Raw genomic sequence first — 19,116 nt, 5'->3', positions numbered from 1 at the left:
CGTCCCCAAAGCCCTTCCTAGTCACTAGGGCAGAGAGTGGGCCAGCCTTGCCCGGCCCCGGGCGCTAAGAAGCGAATTCCACCATAGCGGCTACAACACTCACCCCGCGCTCAGCAGCGGAGAGGAACTATTTACGCCTTTGAATTTAGGCGCGAGGAAAGGACCCCACCTCCTCTGCCTATTTCATTGGCTGGTGCCTCAGAGATGCCTGACTTCCATTTTTCTCTTCCATCAAACAACCAAAGTGACAGGGAGATAGAAAAGAAGGTCGCGACGGTGGCGGCTCCGGGAAAGCGACGGCTTGGGCCTAAGGACTAAAGGAGCTGGTGGCATACATTGAGCTCAGCGTCCGGCACACCTCGGACAGCCCCGCACCTCCGCCTCGGGGCCTCGAGCTTGCCGACCCCGCCCCGCCTCAGGCCCGGTTTTGCTGACGCCGCGTTCAGGAAGCCCCGCCTTCCCGCGGGCCTGGGGGATTCGGAGGTACCTGCTGCTGTGCTCTGTGAGCAACGGAGGCAGGGTGGCTTCGTACCCGTCTCCTCGCTCTGCTTCAGAAGCCCCGGAATCTCCCCATGCTGGTGCAGATTCGTCAAAAATGGAAGCTGCCCCTTGTTGGGACTGGGGCAGCGCCGACGAACTTTAGAGGACTGTGGGTCGCGGTCTGGCTCCACCCCTCGCCGGCTACTAAGCCTGGCAGGCCTTTTCACCTCGGGTTTAGCGTCCGGAAGGGATGATAGGCTCGCAGCCAGAGCTGTGCCTCGCCCAGGGGAGAAATTGAGTAGGGCCGATAGTAGGTGCTGGACGAATAAGAGTTCTCCTCTTTCACTGAAAAGCTGTAGAATGATAAGCAATGGCAGAACTAACACTTAAGAGAATTTTAGGGGGAACACCTTGTAACAGCTGATGTTTACTGCGTTTCGTGTGCCAGGCTGCGTTCCAAGGGCTTTTAAAATTCTCGTAGCAACCCTGTGAAATCCGTGATACGGGTCCCATTTTACAAATGAGCAATCTGAGTCACAGGTTAAACAACTTATTCCAAGTAGTTAGCGGAGCAACGGCGATTTGTTCCCACGCAGTCTTGCTCCAGAGCGCTTACTCTTAAATAGTATATTTACTTCTCTTCGTGTATAGCCTCCAGTACTAGTAATAACAGATCCTGTTATCAGTGTGTACTTTTCTTTAAAACAAATGGCCAGTTTACTCACAGTTAAGGATATTGATATTAATGAGTTAGGAAGGACTTGGCTTCATAGTGCACTATGTGCTATCTATCCCTAGGTGATGTATAAAAAGATGGTGCGGCCAGTACGCTGTTTTAGGTTGTATATTTAAAGTTGTTTTCTTCGCCCCAGGTTGGCTTTGCAATATTCAACACCAGTTGAACTACCAAGAATTACCAAGAGTGAGCCAGTGTTTTGAAGTTCTTTCTCTACTTAAGAGAATAAGTTTTATAAAGTTTTTTGTTTGTATAAGAAAGAACTCATTTGTTTACTCTCATCCCACCCACTTATATAAGTCAGTCATTGCAGGCCTAACATCATTTAGTAAAGCAGCTATCTTTGTGTACTGTGATTCCTTCATCTACACTCCACAGCTCTTCACTTGTATTGATTCTATTCAGTCTTAGTATGCGTTTCTTTTCAACTCTGTCCTCTTCATCACTGTAAATAAAGAATTTTAATTTGCCAACAAACCCTAATGTGGATTTTACCAAGTTGTGAGATAAACAGTTCTTTGGTGTGAAAGTGTAAGTGTTAAGACAGACAATGCACTATTTTAGTAAGTTAATAACTAGCTGATATTATTTAAGTTAAATGGATAAAAATATATGCAAATACACTTGCTGGATAAGAACTTCTGGGTAGTTATAAAAATAAACATATCTAACTACTAAAAGTAATTATTAAAATGAAAATTCCTTATAAAAGGAGAGATCTAGAGCAATTTTAGTCTTAGAACACGTCAGAAGCACGAAAGAATTTCCGTTAGTACAGGTGGACTTGAGGAAATCACTAATGGCTGAGTTACAACTGGCCCATGAAATCACCACAGAGAAGTGGAGAACAAGGCACAAAGCCGCTAAAACCACTCTATGTGGAGAGGTTAGGGCTGGAAGTAAAGATAGACTGTAGGGTGTAAATAGAGCACTGTTCTTGTTTCATCACCGTGTATTAAAAGCTTTTGAAAGCTTTAACACTGGCTGGCTAGTGTAGTCTTCGTCCTTATGTAGAAGCCAGCAGCACCAGCAAGGACACTGATAAAAGCCATAAAACAAGACCTAGGAAAAAGATTTGGTCTTCTACTCTTCCAGGGCATTGGGAGGGACGGTCTTTCCCTGGGTGCACTTTTCTAATTTTGGAGTCCTACAGTAGTTCTTCTGTGGACCTGGCTGAATCCTATTTCCATGGAATTTAGGACAGAAGGAAAAAACTGAAAGAACTTTACCTTCATTGTAGAAATAAGGAAAGGTTGATTCATTTGTTGAGAGATTAAATTTTGGTTCAAGGGGATGAACTGAAGTTCACATTGCAAAATTGTATTGAGTAAGCAGCACATTTTGAATACACCAAGTATAACCTGTCTGACAAACTTGGAAAGAAATACAGCTGAGCATAATTTAAAATGAGGAATAGAAAAAGAGGTGATTATGTTCATTCACTTGTGGGATCTGCTTGGACACATTCATTTTCATTTCAATGACAATATTCTTTTCAATACTCCATGTTCTGTTTGGTGCTTTGTGAAATCTGCCTGTACTTTCATTATGATTTCTATTATTTTGCCTCCTTAGTCACGTTAAATATCTTTATCTTCTCTTTCAGGTACTTCTGCTATTTCCAGCTTCTGAGTTCCTAACTCTTACTGTTTACAGCAGTGGCTGACTCTTACTCATAGTGATTTATTTCCTCCTGTGGTGCTGTTCTGGGATGGGGTTGTTTTGTTTATGGGAGTCTCTTATGCCCTGAGTTGTGAAAGCGTCCTTTCAGAACAGTTACACATGTGTTTCTGCCAGGTTTCTTTGGCTCTTAAAGATCTGGGAACATTTGTAAATGACTGTTTCTCAGTTTGTGGTTCCTGAATTATACAGATATTGTCAATTTATATCTGTTGCAGGTCTGGGGTTTTGATTGCTCAGGAGGAATCTTTTGTTTTATCCCCCTATCCAAAGCTCCAGGCAAAGAACAAATTTCCTTGCATCTTACCCAGGCTAGTAGGTGGAGTTTTTCCAATCCCAATGACTGGCAGATCGTTAAGGCTCCAGGTTTTACCTAAGGGCCTAGTTCCAGCTCCTCTGACTCAGTGAAGCTCAAGGGCCAGTGCTTGTGCATTAGAGCCCAGCCACTGGCTTCTGATCCCTATAGCCAAGTATAAAGTAAATGTTGGAGGGCTGCCTGTCGGTGCCTGCTCTTCAAATTTTCAATTTGTCTCTGGCACTTAAAATTTTCTAAGTGTTTTTTTGTTTTTTGTTACCGTGCTTGATATATGGTTTACATGACAATAGTTATGTTTTACCCAGTATTTCTATGAGTTTATAAAGGGAATTTTAGTCAGCCAGGTTAGAGGAGGTCTTCCCGTTTACCTTTTCTGAAGCACATCAGTGGTCTTTGTTTTGCTCCTGCTGAACCTTGCTTTCAGATTTTCACGTTCCACATTCAAATTAGCTCTTCCTAAAAAACAGAGAAAGATGTCTGGTACTAGCTCTTAAGAAAATATTTTCATGCACTACTCATAAAATCCAGTGTCTATGTACTTATTTTACATTTGTTCAGTTTTTCCAGTTCTCCTTGGCCTTTATCACTTCCACACTGGTTAATAGCCAACGCTACTCATCTCATTGCTCTTCTGCTTTGCCACACCCCTTCCATTATGGGAGGATTATTCATTCCCCTTTCTCAAATATTCTCACTTCATTGTTCTCCCTCTCACAGCGGTCCCTTATTTTTATTTCAAATCCACACACATCTGCTTACCTTCCTCCATTGGTTTCCTTTTACTACCAATTCAATTCTTACTAGATTTCACTCTTAGATTTTTTCCCACAAGATCTGCCCCTCTGTAATCAACGTTTCCTCTCTGTTACATTATTCAAATTCCTACTTAAATTTCTACTTCAACAATACTTATTAGCCACCAGTCTCTGCCCTCTCTAATGTCCTACAAAATATATATGTTTCTGTATCAGAAATATGATATCTCTTTACTCCGTATAAACTTGGTGAAAATTGCCTACAGAATTAATTCTAACCTCTTTAAGGTGGCATGCCTGGCCTTTCATAATTTATTCTCAACCTGCTTTCCTAGACTCATCTCCTGCAGCTTCTTCCTTAGATTACCATGTCATTTGTTGTTCACTACTGTAAACCAAGCACCAACCAATGACAATAAAAAGTGTTCGATAACTTTTTAAATAGATAGATGAATGAATGTATGAATTCAATAGGCATTTATAGAATGCCTACCTTATTCTGAGAATTGTACTATGTTCTGGGATACAAAGATGAATAAGATGTGGGCCTGTCCTCAAGGAGTCCGTATTTGAATAGAGATGACATGTATAAAGACATTAACTAGAGGAAGAGTGAAAGGCATTATAAACAGAATAGATTGCACAGGCAAGAGCATAGAAGATAAACATAATGTATGAGGCACGAAGTAGCAAGATTTAGTGTAGGAGATGCACAGAAACCAGATTATGGAGCATTTTATGTGCCATCTTAAAGAACTTTTTGTCATTCCTGAAATATTGATGTTCTCTTCTTTGTTATCTTCTTTGTATCTTTGCCCATGCTGAACTTGAAATGCTTATCCCTTCTCCATATCTACCCCCATGTGTATTTCTACTGATACTTCAAACCCCAAATCTTATCCATTTCTAGGTGACGTATTTGCAACCTCTTCTGTAATCCCTTAACCCTTTATCCAGACTTTTCTTCTGACCTATATTCCTATTGTGACATATCTTTGTGACATAGCACATAGTAGACAATATTGGTTGAATATGAATAAATTTAGGAGATTCATTTGCTGCTTTCTGATCAAGGTAAAGGGAAAGAATAGATTTTAAAAATAAGAAAGGCTTGGAAAATATTGAATTATATGACATAATCCACAAACTAGTCAATATTATAAGATTCAGCAAGTTAATGGTGGTGATTATTTCATCGATCCAACACTGAAAATTTTTTTCAGCTTGCAGTGTTCTTTTTGTGTAATACCTCCAGCGACCACTGTGACATTCATAAGGCTGAGGAATCTATCATGAAATGAACATTACAGCTTTTGGTTTCACGGAGCTCTCGGCGCCATATACTTTCCCCAGTCCTGCTCTTTTGACCCGTTAAAAAAAAAAAAAAAAAAGATTGGATTTAGCATAGGTAGTAGTGCTGAACAGGGACAACAGAAGGAAAGTTTCCTAATTGGGCTGGTTGGTGGCGTCTTCTTTTTATAGAAAGAAATGTTGCCAGCGATTCTGCTTGGAAGACTAATTTAGAATAATTTTTATTTTGTATATTTTTTATTAGTTAATGGGATCTAGAAGTGTAATAACCTGGTGAGAATTTCTCTGCAAATGGCAATCAAATTAGTCTTATTCAAGAAACCCATAAATAAGCTATAATTCAGCATTTTATGTCTAGGGAAAATAAAACTGGGGTCATGCTGTTTAAGAGGATAAGGGGATTTAATGGAACACTGGGGGATTAACTGGGAGCTTAATTATGATTTAAATTAGAGGTCAAGCTGTGCAATGTGTTTTCTTTTTAGGGGAAAATCTTTGGGGAGATTTTACCGTGGACAGTATGCTTGTTTAAAGAAGAAACAGAAAGCAAATGAAAAAACAGACTGCATCTTCTTTTTCTTTGAAAATTTCAACTGCTATAAGTCAAATTGCCCCTGAGTTCCTGATGATGGCTGCTGTGAAATTTCTTTGTTTTACTTTCTTTGTGTTATTCTGACCCTCTATTCCAGAGCAGTTATTTTACTTGACAGTAACAAAAAGATGTAGGCAGCATATCTGCCGGCAAACTAATACGGAAACTGGAGATAAGGTATTCTCAACTTTTCTAGAATTGTGACATCCTATCATTTTAGGCTGACTCACATCGAATCAGCAACTTCTACAGATGGAAGGGCCCTGGAAGAATTATAGCCACTCATTTTGCAAATGGGTAAATTAAGGCTTCTGATGATTTTCTTAAATTTATTCTTTATCTCAAATAAATTAAGGTCTAATGAGGAAATAAAATAGGTATATGAATGATTTTAATTCAAAGTATAAAGAAATTGCTTTCCTGCAAAATAAAAATTAAAACAGATTATCAGAGGTTGACTCTGTAGGTAGGATTTTTACTTGTAAAGTAACAGACCTAGCAGCCCAGACTTTTTCTCTCTGACATTTCCCTCTCCCTCCAACAAATACCTCAGTAAGTAATTGCACAACCACCATGCAGGATTCAGCTGTGGGTGCGAATAGAGTCAGGTGGGGAGTGGGGACAGAAAGCCTGAGAAGGAATTGAAATGATCTGTTCTCCCTTTAAGGCTCTAAAATAAGGCCAAGTCAAGAATGGAACAATTGAACAATCCTTGACTAGAACCTTAAGAGTAACACTGGGGAGACAATCAATAGAACATGGTGAAAAGAGAGAAGACTCTAACTTACAAGACACAACGTGGGTCAACAGATAGTCTGGGACTCACAGGCATAGTGTCATCTGTGTGGGACCCCAGAAAAACAAATGGCACTAGAGTGTCCAATCGGAATCCCTCCTGTTATTCCCCCCAAGCCCACCATCTTCCATCTTAGTTTCTCTATGCCTTGTTTGAGAAGCAACCCTACAGTCGTTCACTTAAAGGACCTTTTCCTCATATAAGGCAAACTTGTAACACAGGATTGGTGCAGAGTCCCAGGGAAGCCCAAAAGAAGAAAAAAATCATGGCTGGGGACATCATCAAGAGATATATCCTCAGAGGATTTTCCTAGATGGTATTTGATCTGAATCCTTAAGGAAAAATATGCCTTTGACAGTTGGAGATAGGGAAACAACAGTCCAAGTGGACAGATCATTTGGGGACAATACAAGGAGGTAATGGTTTTGATAGGCGATAACCCTGTACAGGCTTCCAATAATTTTGCTAGAGATTTATACTACTTTTATAGCGGGTGCTGTGCCAAACCACGCGGAATCCTCCTTCGGTGCGAGGCATGAGATCCTCCAGTTGCCAGGAGTGTTGGCTGCAGATTGCTCACGAGCCTCTTCCCCAGCATTGTCCTCCACAGAAGGAAGCTGCCCAGCTGAAAGTTACACCTCCTCTTCTGTGTGGGCCCATATCCAATGACTTGATGCAGGGACACAAAAGGCCCTTTTCTTCAACCAGGACGACCATAAAGGGCCATCTGAAGAGCTCCGCATGCCATCAGTTGAAGCCTTGTGACTGCATCGTAGTGCGGCTTCTCCCTCTGGCCTATTCTGCTTTCTGCACTAGGTCGCAGGTGTTCTGCACAGCACTCCCAAATAAACTTACTGCACACAAATCTCTGTCTCAGTCTACTCTGTGGGGAACCCACCTAAGATAATGCCAGATAAAATTTGGGAGACTATAGGCTATTTTAACAGAATTTAATGTAGAGTTTGGAAAGACTAAGTGTGCATATGATTCAGTCATTAGAAGTGCTGACTTGTGGTCTCTACGGTAACACGTTGGCATCTCAAGTTAAGTGCTGAATTACTAAACCGATTTATATTCCACTGACAAAGAACTGGAAAGGAAAGAAATCATACCTGAGCTGTGATTCTTCTGCTCTCAGGCTTTGCCAAACCCATCAGTCAGTTCTGGTCGCTAAGCGTTAGGTGCTCTATCAGAATGGCTATATCAGGGTGTTATGCTGTGGGGAAAAAAAATAAAAATTACCAAGGGCTTAAAAACAACGACTTATTTCTTGTTCATGCTACATATCCATTGCAGAGGGAGGAGGCACTTCTTCTTTTCATAGTAAGGAAGCCAGCCTAATGGAGCAGCCACTACCTGCTAGAGGGAACAAGAGCTCTGGAAGTGCCTAGAACCAGAATTTAAAATGCTCCATCCAAAGTGACACACATCACTTACACTCACAACTCACCACAGCTATTTACAAGGGGCTAGGAAATGCAATCTTGTGCCTGAAAAGGCACAAGGAGAAGGGGAAAACTGGACTATTTGGCAGGTTCTACTAAAAACTAGGGGAAAATCTTGTAATCTAGAAAATCAAAAAAGAAAAGAAATAGGTTAAACTGATAGTTGAATTTTTCAACTTTCAATTAAATGAAAAGCATCTTAGTAGTAAGTACTCATTGATCCTTTATTTTTTAATTTTTTTATTTATTATTTTTTTTGTGGTACGCGGGCCTCTCACTGTTGTGGCCTCTCCCGTTGTGGAGCACAGGCTCCCGACGCACAGGCTCAGAGGCCATGGCTCACGGGCCCAGTCGCTCCGCGGCATGTGGGATCTTCCCGGACCCGGGCACGAACCCGTGTCTCCTGCATCGGCAGGCGGATTCTCAACCACCGTGCCACCAGGGAAGCCCCATTGATCCTTTATTATCTTTCAAATTATATTTGCACTGTTGGATTTTATATTTATCTATTTTGAAAACGTGTTAGGTATCTGCTATTTACAAAGTGCTATGATGGTTACTCTTAGGGCACAACTACAAAAAAAAAAAAACCTCTGGATCTGTTTCTTTAAAGACATATCTAGTTGGAGATATAGGCATTCAAATTATATAGGAGAAGAGAACAAAGAGAAGACGGGGTCCAGGGCAGGCCGTGTTTAGTGAGTGTAAAAGAGGCTAACTGTTAAGTGCCGAGTTTCCAGGTTTGAAGCTGGAGTGGACAAAATTGTGCCTTCTACAAATATGCTTGAAAATAGACTGCTGATTTGAGCTATACAGAGGGGCTAAACAAAAGTAAATGTTACATTATCGCTTTTAAGTCCACTTCTTGATTTCCATTCCACCCCTCCCATTCCAGATCCTTTATTTATATTTACAAAATTCCATAGATAATGCCACAAATGTTTATGTGGTTAGGACAAATGATTGTGAACTGAAAGGTGATACCATTGCTCCTTGAAATTAAGAGCCCTGCTTTTTTGGTATTCTGTACACTCCCTTCCAAGTTAATGATGATTTACGGTGATAATTATAGTAAATTGCTCCTCTAATGCCTAGTTTACATTACTATTAAAGTTATTTCCACAACATATTCATGAGTTAGGTTCAGGAAGTTTTAATAAAATTATTCCCATACCATAGATAGAGGAATTGAGGCTGAAAGAAGTAAAATAATCTAATCATAATTGCAGTTATCTGTAGCTGTGAACAAACCACCCTAAAACGGTGGCTTAAAATAATAGCGCTCATTTCCTTGCTCATCTGAGGGTTGACTAGGATCAGCTAGTCATTCCTCACCTGGGGTGTCTCAAGCAGTTGCAATCAGGTGATGGCTGGGGCTAGGTGACCTCTAAGGCCTGACTCACATGTTTGATGCCTGGGCTGGGAAGTCTCTAACATCCAGTGTGAGAGCAGTTTGGGCTTCTCAGCCATAGCTCTCTCCGTCGTCTGCCTAAATGGACTCTCCACATTGGGCGTGGGCCACCCTGGGAAGGGGCATGAACTGGGGAAACATGGTTCTCTGCAGCTGAAGCAACCCCTGAAGGTGGTGACAGCTGAGGATTGTCTGCCAGTAGGACTCCCAGCAGCTGAGGCAACAAGTTCTTCATTGAAGGAAGATTACTTACACTGGTTCCAAATCCAGTACCCTCCCATTTTGTCACCCATCTCCACTGATGTAACACCACTAGTCTGTTGACATTAATAAATGTTAATTGTGAATTATATAGTGAAAGTAAATAATCACATTGGGACACTGTTAAACAATTACATAGCACTCTGCATGTACATCTATTATGGGAATATGCCATACCTTACTAATTTGTAGGTATCAATGCGAGCACATCAACATTAGCACTCAAATCTTGCTTGCTTCAAGCTCCCACATGCTCCTCAACAATTCTAGGTCCTTTCCTTTCAGAGTAACCATCCTCAAACGTATATGGGAACACACAAGAGACGGGGACATATGGATTATGCATCAGTCCAGGCAGCCACTTGCTGTCAGCCTATATGTATTGCTCCAGGCTGCACTACTAATGCTCCTATCCCTAATTCCATGCTTGTTGCAGTGGAGATTCATTGCTGGGTGTCAAGCTCCAGACTCCTATATTCCACTGCTTAATCAACATTCCCATTAATATCAAGTCAGCATCTCAAATTTACATGTTCAAAACCAAACACTGTTTTGCTCACTAAAAAAATCAAAAACTTTCTACATTTCAGTAAATGGCATAATCATTCTCCAAAACCTAGAAGTCATTCTTGATTCCTTTCTTTCCCATGCTGTGTATGAATACCTAAAATTCCATTACTTATTTACTCATCTACTTGTTTATTTCCTATCTCATCCTCCTAAAATTTTAATTCCACGAGGTAAGAAAATTCAAATGTTTTGTCCCCTAGCGTGTGTCCAGCACTTGCAAAAACTTAGGACTATGACTTACATAGAGGTAAGGCACTAGGCAAATATATGATGAATTAATTTGTGAAGAAATTAATTAGCTAATTCATTTCTGTTAACTGAGTCAGGATTCCACAACCAACAGCCTCACAAATTCTACAGAAATGTTGCTCCAAGATGACACATCTCTGCTCTAAGCAGAGATACCTCTCACTGGCCTTAGAATCAGACCATTTTTACCACCACAATTTATTGAAAACCAGCCATTCTCAAGATTTGCTGATGCCACAGCCAAGGTTGCTAGTGTAATAGGGATTTCCCAGCTGCTGCTCCAAAACTGTTTCGCTCTTATTTTAACGGCATCATGTCCAGTGATCTATGATGGCATGAGCCAGTATTACTGCTGCCCATATGCAAGTACCTCTGCACTTGTGAAGTATGTTATGTTCAGTTGTAAAAAGAAGTGTTCCACAGCAGAGTTATTTGGGTCCCAAATCATTACTGAGTCTAGTGAAACAGACCTTTCAATTGACACACAGCCCTTTTTATTCTCTCTGGACGTATACACAACCTTAGCTGGGTTAGAACGGATACAAATAAAAACTTAACACTGAAAGGGGCCCATCTCTTTTCAGACCAATTCCTTCTACTCATAAAAACAATTCTCTTGCTGAAAGGCTATTGTCCCTTACCATAGTCTGGCTCCAGTTTATAAGAGTCCATCCTTATTTCCTTCCTTCTCTCTTTTTCTCTTTCCTTAACAAATATTCACAGAACACCTATTCTGCTAAGTACTGAGGAAAGAAAGATGAATTAGTCTTTAATCCCAAGGTACAGACGTATACTTGGAAAGATGAAAAAAATTGCTTCATTTTATGACAAGTATATGTACAAGCTACAATGGGTTACAAAGATAGGAGAGGTCAATTATTATTGAGTAATTGATAAAATCTTAATTCAGGAGGAGAATCAAATTGTGTCTGGCAATATGGTTTGGTTTTTTTCCTTTAGAGTGATGATGAAGTGTTGGAGGTGAAAGGAGAAAAGGGGACACAGGCAAATGGGAGCAAAACACAGAGAGGCAAAAACACAGAGGTGTGGCCTAACTTGTGACATACTGTAATGTAAGTCAGCCTAAGTTGGACACCCAAAGATTTGTCTTTATCTTCAATTAAAAATGTATTACGGTTCAGATATAAACAATTCATACAGGGGAGAAGGCATCCCTTTATTTCTCTTTTATAAATTTTTCTGATGGATACTTAGATTGGAGAAACAAGAATATTTTAATAGTAGTTATCTCTGTTTAATAGAATTTTGTAGCTGAGTTTTATTTTGTCCTTTACAGTTACAATTAGAAGAAATTAGTATGATAGTGGTAGTGCCACTTGCTAGCAGTATGACACTGGGCAAATAACCTCTTTATATTTAATTTTTCACCTTTGTCTTATCTGGAAATTGATAGTGTTGAGCCAACTTTTTGAGGATCCTTTCCTGCTTTGAAATTCTGTGGCTGTAATACTCGACAGGGGGTAGAATACTGAATGCAGAGGACCTATATAATATTGAGACTAAAGTCCATACTTACACAGTACTATTTCTAGGAACACATTACAAAACCCAGTTTTGCAAATGCCAATAAAATCTCAGAGGCAAAACTACAGCAACTAAAGGGAGTCACTTTGGAAGAATGGTATAGGAAAAAGAACATTTTGCTAAGAAGCAGAAGGTCTGGGTTACAGTCTGTGGTTTGCTAGTTTCTCGCTGTTCTGAGAAAATGCTTTCCCTCCCTGATTCCCAGTTGTCTCTCCTGGAATAAATGAGGCTACTGGGAATTGAAGAGGTTAATGTATCATTATATCATTATAATGATATATCATTGTAATATATCATTATAATATCAGACAAACTTGATGCTACCTGGAGGATCAAAATCAGAACAGTAGGCAAAATAGACATCACTTTCTGGGGGACAGGAGGGCAAAATCTGGTGTCTCCTGGACTGTAACACAACACGTACCAAAGGTGTCTCATTCCAAAGACAAGAGGAGCTTCTCAATATGTAGACTTTCTAGGAGAACTTGGGAGTGGAGGGGTAAGAATGCTTAACTACTGATTCCCAGACTACAAAATACCAAGAGCCTTGCCCTGTGAGAGCCGTATGTTTATTTGCAGAGGATTCATCTGGATATAGTCAGTCTTTAACCAATCAAACACTCCTTCCATATGGGAGCAGAGAGAGATCCCATTCTCAACATTCCCAATTTCTTCCTCTCACAAAATAAACGTCTTTCTTGCTGCAAACCATGGTAGACCAACTGATATGTTTAATCATAATCCATGATCTTGATGGATTGAGTCTTGCAATTACCATAGTTGAGTACTACACCGAGGTCTGAGTTAAGAGACACATTACAGGTGTTATTATATGATAATAAGAAAGCACATAACTTATTATAGAAAGGAAAATGTGGAGAATGGGAACTCTCAACCACAGCAAATGAGTTGTGAACTGGTAATATCTAGTCAAGTTGAAGGAGTATATTCCCTATAACTCAGCAGCTCATTTTCTAGCAGAGAAACTCTTCTATGTGTACAAAAGGAGATACGTCATAGACTTTTTGGCAGCATTGTTTGAAGAGCGGAGGAATTAGAAACAATTGCAGTGTCCATCAACAGGGGAATAAATAGTGCGATATAGCCATAAAATAGAATGTTACAACAATAATGCAGACATACCTGAGCAACACATATTAATATGGATAAAGCTCACAAAGCAATTTGAAAAATAATACCTATAATATGATACCATTTATATAGTTTAAAATTCTGCAAAATCATAGTATATATTGTTTAGATATATATATCTAAACTATATATATATATAAATATATATATTTATATATCTGTATATATAGATATAAATATATATATCTAATATATATATATATTTCCATTCCCATACAAATGGAAATATTAGAAAACCTAACTATAAATGATACATATCAAGTTAATGAGAGTAGATTACCTGTGGGAAGGAATGAAGGTAATAGAAATCTGAAAAATTTTAGAGAAAACCCGAAGTATAACTAAAGCAAATATGGAATAATGAGAGTACGGTAAAGCTAGGTGCTGAGCACATGATTTTTATTATATTATTCAACACTGTTGTCTGAGTTTTTTTAACCACTTCATAACTTTGAAACACTAATTTTAAAAGCATAAATATTATATATAGAATATTCAAACCTGCATATTTTTTTTTTACATGTATGAAAATTGCCCTTGACCTGTATAAAACCTAAAATGCCAGTCAAATGTTAGAACACTGAAGTAACTGCTCAGGGTTCTATAGAAACATATAAATCTGTAACAGGAGATTAATTAGGGAAGTTTCATTATCATAGGGGATTGTATTTTCTTATTGAATGGGAGAAATTTTATTCTTTTTTTTTTTTTTTGTACTTGGGCCTCTCACTGTTGTGGCCTCTCCCGTTGCGGAGCACAGGCTCCGGAAGCGCAGGCTCAGTGGCCATGGCTCACGGGCCCAGCCACTCTGCGGCATGTGGGATCTTCCTGGACCGGGGCGCGAACCCTTTTCCCCTGCATCGGCAGGCGGACTCTCAACCACTGCGCCACCAGGGAAGCCCTATTCATTTTTATATGAGTCAAATCTGGGCCCTGAATTTTACTACATATATAAACACATGTATATTCAATTTTCTCTTGGAAATACTAGTTTTTTCAGATTATTGTTTCAAAGCTCTTTGACAAAATAAGGTGGTTTCTAAAACTGTAGGTAAAGTCAGCACATTTGTTTGGCTACTAAACACAATGTGTGCTTTATTTCAGCAAGTAAAACTCACGAGAATGCATTCTCGCCATGTCTGTCTAAGACATATTGAGGCAGTTGAAGTTCGAAGGTGTTATGTTCCTGTAGATTTCTATTATAGTAAAAATCCTTGAAGCATGAGAAGTGTGTAGCCATACTGATTTTCTCCTAGCATGCGATGCAGAATTTATATACTCTATTTTCTTCCCATAAAAGAAAATCTTTTGCCAAAAATAATGGTCCTGATCAAATTATATATTGAAAATTATCAAATACCTCCTTTCAAAATTCCCACTTTTTATGACATAAAAATATAAATTAGGAAACAGAAGTTTAAAGAAAAATGGTTATAAAGTTGTCATGACTTTTAGCATCAATTTCTATTTTGCTATATATTTTATATAACAAGTTAAATATAATTTTGAGGCAATAGTGTATCTATTTGCATATTTTTATTAAAATGTTTAAAAAAATCTTTTTCAGAAAGTCTTCTAAATTATATATTTCTATAATCCAATCATTTGGTATTTCTTGTGGACTTTGTGCAGGGTATGGCAGGCCGAGATGTGTAAGGAACACGTAACTTAGCATGTTGAGTATACATATATATTTAAAGCATTTGCTATGTACTTTTCAATCAGATATCCTATTTCTTAACAGCTCTGAAATGTAGATATTCCTATTATGCTGATTTTGGCAGCTCCTCCCTTTAAGAAGCGGACTCTATTTCTTACCACTTGAATCTGAACTTCCCTTATGATTAGTTTTTGGCCAACAAAATGTGGTAGAAGTGACTGTCATTTCTGAGCTTAGGCTCTAAGACACCCACTTGCTCTTTCTTGGAACGCTCACTGCCATGTGGAGAAAGCTCAGGCTAGCTTAATGGAGGATGAGAAATTATGTGGAAAAAGTCTAGCGGTCCTGAGACTTCTCTACATCATCTATTGCTAGCCAACCACCAAATACATGAAAGACTCCAGCCAAGACCAGTAAAACTGCCTCCCTGATACAAGTCTCATTGCAGATACATAAGTAAGCGCAGCCAAGACCACAAGAACCACCTAGCTTACTCATAGACTGAAGAGCAAGAAGAAATCCATACTGTTTTAAGACACTGAGTTTTGGGGTGATTTGTTACACAGCAGTAGTTAACTGACATGCCAATCTTTAGAAAAGTGACATAATTTAGACTAGGGAAGAGTACTGAATCACACCTGTACAACTTCAAAGCCCATGTTCTTTCCATACACTGTGTGGAATAAAAATAATGAAGTAAAAGAGCATAGAACAAAGTCGTATAGCTATTCCAAAGAGGTAGGAGTTACTTTGACTGAAGTAATTAAGAAATCTGTCATAAGTAAGATATCTTTTGGATTACGCCCCTAATAGCTGGAGAAGGAGGTTTGCAGTTGAAAATAAGCTAAGGTGTAAAAGCAAGAAGGTGTAAATCATGTTCAAAGAATGGCAAATGAGCCTGTTACCCAGAAAGTACAGTTAGTGTAACAGAGCACTGGGAGATAAGGCCCCCAAAGTCGTTTTTATTTATACTGGTTTTTTAAAATTCAGGTGAAAATTTATATGGAAAGAAATATTTTTTGGTTTATAAGCAGAAATAGAAATTGGTTGAGAGTTTTGATTACATGAATTATAATTTATTCATATTTAAAATATACTAATGTTAACATACTATTTATAATAGAAAATTAAGGTTTAAAGAAGAAAATATACTTACCCTTTTAAATAACTCAGTGAACTAAGTGAAAGATCATAGCTGTAGAGAGAGACAACATTGGATATGAAATTCACCTTAGCCATTTACTACATGGACCTGGACAAGATACTTAACCTCTCTGATTCCTAGTTTCCTAACCTGTAGAGAGGAGAAAATGGATATCTATTTTATAGGATTATTGGCAAAATTAGATATAAGGTATATAGAAAAAATATACCACTTGATACATAGTAGCTATTTTTTACAAAATTAGCATTTAATACATTTTAAAAGTCCCCTTAGAATCAGTGTTAATAGCGACCTTAAAGTGACACAATCATGAATAAGCTCAGTGGTACTCTTAAGTTCAAGGGTTCCTCATATTTTACTGATATGATTTCTTAGATTTATATGTCAAATAGAAACACCTATGCTATTCTGTAATTATAGAGCTTGCACCTACCCACGTCTCCAACTTAATTAGTATCCCTACTTCCTCTATAAGATGAAATGCAGAATGATACATATCATGTCCCAACATCAGAAAATATTGAATTAGTGATTTTGTGGTAAGAATAAAGTATAATACAAATCCCTATCAGACAAAGTTAAAGAATAAACCAGCAAATTGGAAAGGGGCTAAAAGAGGGATAGGATCATTTTCCCTTCAGAGGATTATTAGTTTCCTTTATAACCTTGTCATTGTCTTAAGAGTCCTTATATCAGGGAGCCGCTATCTAAAAGGGGATAATGAGTCCACATACCAATAATCACATAGGGAACGAAGTTTAATGTGACTATTTATTAAAGAAGTAAAATCAAATGATATATCTTTTTACAACTATTAAATTACCTTATATGAGCAAGTGAGTGTGTGTTGAAACTACTGTATTAATGCACACTGCCCTGAGTATAAATTGTAGTAATTTTTTGAAAACCAAATAGCGAAAAAAAAAGTTTGAAAATTTTCAGGTTTTTGGACCTCTCGTTGATATTTTTGAGACTATATTATTTTAAGGAAAAAAGAAATCACATGCAGAAGTACTCATTGCCAACTTAATTATAATAGTGAAAACTTGAAAGCAGCTTAATGTCTGAAACTCAGAAATGGTTCAGTAAAAAGCAGGTTATCAATTTGTAGACTATAAACCACCCATTAAAACGTATTGTTGTGAAGAACAGCAACATGTAAAAATGCTTATACGTACTGTCAAGTGCAAAAAACATTAAAGTGTGCACTACTTTCAAATGCATAAAATTTGTTTTCTTATGATAAAGAGAACATAAAATATGAAAACAAAGGATTTTTTAGTGAGGTGGGATTGCAAGAGATATTAATTTTTATTTATATTTTTCATTATTGATAAAATGCTTCCTGTGCTACAAACAGAAAGCAGAATTAGAAATTAATAAAATGGAACTAATTACTCCATGTCAGACCTTGGAGGCACCTATAAGTTGATTCTTTATAGTTTATCAATATCAGTGTAATTTCCTATTTCCAAAAATGCTTCATCTCCTTTATTCAACAGATTCAAGTAAATGTTCTTGAAGCAGTAAACTGACATCAATATGAAATAAATGCTATGAGAATAATAGGCTTGAATTTATGTAGTCTCCATTGGATAGAGTTTAGAATGAATGATAAAACAATTATTCACCAGTTCTCAACACTTCAATACATCTTAGACAGAGAAAAAGGAAAAAATGAATTCTGGAAAATGGTGTTTTCAATGTCTTGTGTGTTATTTTTGAAAAATGAGAACACTTTTTTTCAATAATAATAGCTGTATGGATTTTAGCTAATTATATCATTCACATTCCCCATTAAGTTACACAATTCTTTATTAAAAATATAGAGTTCTTGGGCTTCCCTGGTGGCGCAGTGGTTGAGAGTCTGCCTGCCGATGCAGGGGACACAGGTTCGTGCCCCGGTCCGGGAAGATCCCACATGCCGCGGAGCGGCTGGGCCGGTGAGCCATGGCCGCTGAGCCTGCGCATCCGGAGCCTTTGCTCCGCAACGGGAGAGGCCACAACAGTGAGAGGGCCGCGTACCACACACACACACACACACACACACACATATATATATCTTTTTTCTGTCTACACCACAGAAAGAACCATCATAATACTGAGCATTTTAAGGAATCATTTTTATGTGCCGAATGCTGATTTTTAGGAGATTTTGGTCTGAATGCTAGCACTAACTTCTGAAAGAAGGTATCATCTGATTTGAGTTTATCTATAAATTAATAATAATTTCTCTCTTCTCAGAAAAAGGTATGACAAACTATAAATTAATGAAAAGGACTGTGAATTCATTGAAAATGTGTAAAATAATAAAATTGTATTTGCTGCCCTTTAGAGAAGTATTAATAAATATTGAAAACATTCTATGAGAAAAAGAACTATATCTTTCTATTCCACATATTAACTCCTTCTGCAATTCAATAAATATTTATCTGGGCCCAATAATCACTATGCTCGATGCATGGAATACAACCATAAAAATGGCAAAAATCTTGTTCTTCATTCTCACAAAAAAGGCAGATAAATGAACAACCAATAAGTGTACAGATCAATAAATTTTATGGTAGGGTACCATGGCAGTGCTATGGATTTAATGTTTGTGCTCCCCCCCCCAAATTCATATGTTGAATTCCTAATCCCCAGTGTGATGGTATTTAGAGGTGGAGCCTTTAAGGAAGTAGTTTTGAATGAGTTCATGAGTATAGAGTTCCCATAATGGCAGCCAGAGCTAAGACAGAAACTGGTACCAAGAAGTAGGGTTCTGCTCTAACAAATACCTGAAAATGTGGAAGTGGCTTTAGAACTGGATAGTGAGTAGAGGCTGGAAGAGTTTTTGAGGTGCATACTAGAAAAATCCAATGTTCCTATAGAGGGATTGTTTTTTAACATCTTTATTGGAGTATAATTGCTTTACAATGGTGTGCTAGTTTCTGCTGTATAACAAAGTGAATCAGCTATATGTATACATATATCACCATATCCCCTCACTCTT

The 19,116-nt window shown here is 38.2% G+C and overlaps 1 protein-coding gene across 2 annotated transcripts in view; it reads right to left on the bottom strand.

Annotated features, from left to right (window-relative positions):
* Positions 1 to 19,116, bottom strand: part of SMC2 (structural maintenance of chromosomes 2) — a 624,541-nt gene that overhangs the window by 46,653 nt on the left and 558,772 nt on the right. Inside the window, exons 9-12 of one of the 2 annotated variants that reach the window (XM_067041100.1) lie at positions 9,961 to 10,019; positions 7,779 to 7,882; positions 3,581 to 3,668; positions 488 to 833 (exon numbers count right to left, since the gene is read on the bottom strand). The gene's annotated coding sequence lies outside the window, so the exon portion shown is untranslated. The remainder of the gene's footprint in view (positions 1 to 487; positions 834 to 3,580; positions 3,669 to 7,778; positions 7,883 to 9,960; positions 10,020 to 19,116) is intronic. The other variant, XM_067041102.1, reaches the window with a different exon arrangement.

The sequence above is a fragment of the Kogia breviceps genome, chromosome 8 (assembly GCF_026419965.1).
Source record: "Kogia breviceps isolate mKogBre1 chromosome 8, mKogBre1 haplotype 1, whole genome shotgun sequence".
NCBI lineage: Eukaryota > Metazoa > Chordata > Mammalia > Artiodactyla > Physeteridae > Kogia > Kogia breviceps.
The sequence above is the reverse complement of the archived record's forward strand: the minus strand, read 5'-3'. Positions and strand labels throughout refer to the sequence as shown.